The sequence below is a fragment of the Oncorhynchus keta genome, unplaced genomic scaffold (genome assembly GCF_023373465.1).
Source record: "Oncorhynchus keta strain PuntledgeMale-10-30-2019 unplaced genomic scaffold, Oket_V2 Un_contig_3258_pilon_pilon, whole genome shotgun sequence".
NCBI lineage: Eukaryota > Metazoa > Chordata > Actinopteri > Salmoniformes > Salmonidae > Oncorhynchus > Oncorhynchus keta.
Genome location: NW_026287160.1, coordinates 25,123 through 31,230, shown reverse-complemented (window position 1 = coordinate 31,230; position 6,108 = coordinate 25,123).

Genomic DNA, 6,108 nt, shown 5'->3' with positions numbered 1-6,108 from the left:
CCGACCAACCAGTGCTCCCGCACATTGGCTAACCGGGCTATCTGCATTGCGTCCCTCCCACCACCCGCCAACCCCTCTTTCACGCTACTGCAACTCTCTGTTCATCATATATACATAGTCACTTTAACCATATCTACATGTACATACTACCTCAATCAGCCTCGCTGCTTTTATAGCCTCGCTACTTTTATAGCCTCGCTACTGTATATAGCCTCGCTACTGTATATAGCCTCTCTACTGTATATAGCCTGTCTTTTTACTGTTGTTTTATTTCTTTATCTACCTAATGTTCACCTAATTTTGCACTGTTGGTTAGAGCCTGTAAGTAAGCATTTCACTGTAAGGTCTACCTGTTGTATTCAGCGCACATGACAAATTAACTTTGATTTGATTTGAATCCCAAATCAAACCGAGCCCCTATCTCCTAACCTTTTTTTTTTTTTAAAACCTTTATTTAACCAGGCAAGTCAGTTAAGAACAGTGAGTTAACTGCCTGTTCAGGGGCAGAATGACAGATTTGTACCTTGTCAGCTCAGGGATTCGAACTTGCAACCTTTCGGTTACTAGTCCAATGCTCTAACCACTAGGCTACCCTGCCACCCCTTATCCCCTAGCCCCTATCTCCTAACCTTATCCCCTAGCCCCTATCTCCTAACCTTATCCCCTAGCCCCTATCTCCTAACCTTATCCGCAAGCCCATATCTCCTACCCTTATCGCCTAGCCCATATCTCCTAACCTCATCCCCTAGCCCCTATCTCCTAACCTCATCCCCTAGCCCCTATCTCCTAACCTCATCCCCTAGCCCCTATCTCCTAACCTTATCCCCTAGCCCCTATCTCCTAACCTTATCCCCTAGCCCCTATCTCCTAACCTTATCCCCTAGCCCATATCTCCTAACCTCATCCCCTAGCCCCTATCTCCTAACCTCATCCCCTAGCCCCTATCTCCTAACCTCATCCCCTAGCCCCTATCTCCTAACCTCATCCCCTAGCCCCTATCTCCTAACCTCATCCCCTAGCCCCTATCTCCTAACCTCATCCCCTAGCCCCTATCTCCTAACCTTATCCCCTAGCCCCTATCTCCTAACCTTATCCGCAAGCCCATATCTCCTACCCTTATCCCCTAGCCCATATCTCCTAACCTCATCCCCTAGCCCCTATCTCCTAACCTTATCCATAAGCCCATATCTCCTACCCTTATCCCCTAGCCCATATCTCCTAACCTCATCCCCTAGCCCCTATCTCCTAACCTCATCCCCTAGCCCCTATCTCATAACCTCATCCCCTAGCCCCTATCTCCTAACCTCATCCCCTAGCCCCTATCTCCTAACCTCATCCCCTAGCCCCTATCTCCTAACCTCATCCCCTAGCCCCTATCTCCTAACCTCATCCCCTAGCCCCTATCTCCTAACCTCATCCCCTAGCCCCTATCTCCTAACCTCATCCCCTAGCCCCTATCTCCTAACCTCATCCCCTAGCCCCTATCTCCTAACCTCATCCCCTAGCCCCTATCTCCTAACCTCATCCCCTAGCCCCTATCTCCTAACCTCATCCCCTAGCCCCTATGTAACCTGTGTAGATCTGAAAGTATAAGAAGTGTCAACAACAAGTCGTCTGATAGATAACCTTCACCTTGTCCTTGACTGATAGAGTTGAATTAACCTTCCCAGATCAGTGTTTACTGTACCCAGGTCTTTAGCTGTATTTGTTCATCGTCATGCCGACCGGTGTGTACACAGAGGACAGAGTTACCTGTCAATCATCAACCCAGCTCAATGTCACTGTATCTGAAATTAGTACACACACACACACACACACACACACACACACACACACACACACACACACACACACACACACACACTTTTCAATGACCCTCTCCCACTCCCTGATCATTTAAAATAAGCATCATCAACATCAAATGAACCAACATCTTCTAGATAGTCAGTCCGAACTTCAAACACACGGAGCTTCAAATCACTCAAACTTTCAGATGGATCAGAAAGGAAATTAGCGTTTTCAAAATTCTATAAATTATTAATTATGGGTTGTAGAAGAAGAGAGTACATAAATGATTAAATATGCACTAACCTAATTTAGAAAGTAGTACATAATATATGAATTATGCACACACACACACACACACACACACACACACACACACACACACACACACACACACACACACACACACACACACACACACACACAGGGGCATGGACACACACACACACAGAGGCATGGACACACACACACACACACACAGAGCGATTGTATAACCAGACTCTCCCCTTTTTAGACGTTGGAGGAAGTGACATGATAACGAGGTGTGAACAGATTTCATATGAGTTAAACAGACTGGCTCAACCAGAACAGATTTCATATGAGTTAAACCAGAACAGATTTCATATGAGTTTAACAGACTGGCTAAACCAGAACAGATTTCATATGAGTTAAACAGACTGGCTCAACCAGAACAGATTTCATATGAGTTAAACAGACTGGCTAAACCAGAACAGATTTCATATGAGTTAAACAGACTGGCTCAACCAGAACAGATTTCATATGAGTTAAACAGACTGGCTAAACCAGAACAGATTTCATATGAGTTAAATAGACTGGCTAAACCAGAACAGATTTCATATGAGTTAAATAGACTGGCTAAACCAGAACAGATTTCATATGAGTTAAACAGACTGGCTAAACCAGAACAGATTTCATATGAGTTAAACAGACTGGCTCAACCAGAACAGATTTCATATGAGTTTAACAGACTGGCTCAACCAGAACAGATTTCATATGAGTTAAACAGACTGGCTCAACCAGAACAGATTTCATATGAGTTAAACAGACTGGCTCAACCAGAACAGATTTCATATGAGTTAAACAGACTGGCTCAACCAGAACAGATTTCATATGAGTTAAACAGACTGGCTAAACCAGAACAGATTTCATATGAGTTAAACAGACTGGCTAAACCAGAACAAGATTTCATATGAGTTAAACCAGAACAGATTTCATATGAGTTAAACAGACTGGCTAAACCAGAACAGATTTCATATGAGTTAAACAGACTGGCTCAACCAGAACAGATTTCATATGAGTTTAACAGACTGGCTCAACCAGAACAGATTTCATATGAGTTAAACAGACTGGCTAAACCAGAACAGATTTCATATGAGTTTAACAGACTGGCTAAACCAGAACAGATTTCATATGAGTTTAACAGACTGGCTCAACCAGAACAGATTTCATATGAGTTTAACAGACTGGCTAAACCAGAACAGATTTCATATGAGTTAAACAGACTGGCTAAACCAGAACAGATTTCATATGAGTTAAACAGACTGGCTAAACCAGAACAGATTTCATATGAGTTAAACAGACTGGCTAAACCAGAACAGATTTCATATGAGTTAAACAGACTGGCTAAACCAGAACAGATTTCATATGAGTTAAACAGACTGGCTAAACCAGAACAGATTTCATATGAGTTAAACAGACTGGCTAAACCAGAACAGATTTCATATGAGTTAAACAGACTGGCTCAACCAGAACAGATTTCATATGAGTTAAACAGACTGGCTCAACCAGAACAGATTTCATATGAGTTAAACAGACTGGCTAAACCAGAACAGATTTCATATGAGTTTAACAGACTGGCTAAACCAGAACAAGATTTCATATGAGTTAAACAGACTGGCTAAACCAGAACAGATTTCATATGAGTTTAACAGACTGGCTAAACCAGAACAAGATTTCATATGAGTTTAACAGACTGGCTAAACCAGAACAAGATTTCATATGAGTTAAACCAGAACAGATTTCATATGAGTTAAACAGACTGGCTAAACCAGAACAGATTTCATATGAGTTAAACAGACTGGCTAAACCAGAACAGATTTCACATGAGTTAAACAGACTGGCTAAACCAGAACAGATTTCATATGAGTTAAATAGACTGGCTAAACCAGAACAGATTTCATATGAGTTAAACAGACTGGCTAAACCAGAACAGATTTCATATGAGTTAAACAGACTGGCTAAACCAGAACAGATTTCATATGAGTTAAACAGACTGGCTAAACCAGAACAGATTTCATATGAGTTAAACAGACTGGCTAAACCAGAACAGATTTCATATGAGTTAAATAGACTGGCTAAACCAGAACAGATTTCATATGAGTTAAACAGACTGGCTAAACCAGAACAGATTTCATATGAGTTAAACAGACTGGCTAAACCAGAACAGATTTCATATGAGTTAAACAGACTGGCTAAACCAGAACAGATTTCATATGAGTTAAACAGACTGGCTAAACCAGAACAGATTTCATATGAGTTAAACAGACTGGCTAAACCAGAACAGATTTCATATGAGTTAAACAGACTGGCTAAACCAGAACAGATTTCATATGAGTTAAACAGACTGGCTAAACCAGAACAGATTTCATATGAGTTAAATAGACTGGCTAAACCAGAACAGATTTCATATGAGTTAAACAGACTGGCTCAACCAGAACAGATTTCATATGAGTTAAACAGACTGGCTCAACCAGAACAGATTTCATATGAGTTAAACAGACTGGCTAAACCAGAACAGATTTCATATGAGTTAAACAGACTGGCTAAACCATCCGAACAGAACAAGATTTCATATGAGTTAAACCAGAACAGATTTCAGATGAGTTAAACAGACTGGCTAAACCAGAACAGATTTCATATGAGTTAAACAGACTGGCTAAACCAGAACAGATTTCATATGAGTTAAACAGACTGGCTAAACCAGAACAGATTTCAGATGAGTTAAACAGACTGGCTAAACCAGAACAGATTTCAGATGAGTTAAACAGACTGGCTAAACCAGAACAGATTTCATATGAGTTAAACAGACTGGCTAAACCAGAACAGATTTCATATGAGTTAAACAGACTGGCTCAACCAGAACAGATTTCATATGAGTTGAACCAGAACAGATTTCATATGAGTTAAACAGACTGGCTCAACCAGAACAGATTTCATATGAGTTAAACCAGAACAGATTTCATATGAGTTTAACAGACTGGCTAAACCAGAACAGATTTCATATGAGTTAAACAGACTGGCTCAACCAGAACAGATTTCATATGAGTTGAACCAGAACAGATTTCATATGAGTTAAACAGACTGGCTCAACCAGAACAGATTTCATATGAGTTAAACAGACTGGCTCAACCAGAACAGATTTCATATGAGTTAAACAGACTGGCTCAACCAGAACAGATTTCATATGAGCTAAACCAGAACAGATTTCATATGAGTTGAACAGACTGGCTAAACCAGAACAGATTTCATATGAGTTAAACAGACTGGCTCAACCAGAACAGATTTCATATGAGTTTAACAGACTGGCTAAACCAGAACAGATTTCATATGAGTTAAACAGACTGGCTCAACCAGAACAGATTTCATATGAGTTAAACAGACTGGCTAAACCAGAACAGATTTCATATGAGTTAAACAGACTGGCTAAACCAGAACAGATTTCATATGAGTTAAACAGACTGGCTAAACCAGAACAGATTTCATATGAGTTAAACAGACAACTCACCAGAACAGATTTCATATGAGTTAAACAGACTGGCTAAACCAGAACAGATTTCATATGAGTTAAACAGACTGGCTAAACCAGAACAGATTTCATATGAGTTAAACAGACTGGCTAAACCAGAACAGATTTCATATGAGTTAAACAGACTGGCTAAACCAGAACAGATTTCATATGAGTTAAACAGACTGGCTAAACCAGAACAGATTTCATATGAGTTAAACAGACTGGCTCAACCAGAACAGATTTCATATGAGTTAAACAGACTGGCTAAACCAGAACAGATTTCATATGAGTTAAACAGACTGGCTAAACCAGAACAGATTTCATATGAGTTAAACAGACTGGCTCAACCAGAACAAGATTTCATATGAGTTAAACAGACTGGCTAAACCAGAACAGATTTCATATGAGTTAAATAGACTGGCTAAACCAGAACAGATTTCATATGAGTTAAATAGACTGGCTAAACCAGAACAGATTTCATATGAGTTAAACAGACTGGCTAAACCAGAACAGAT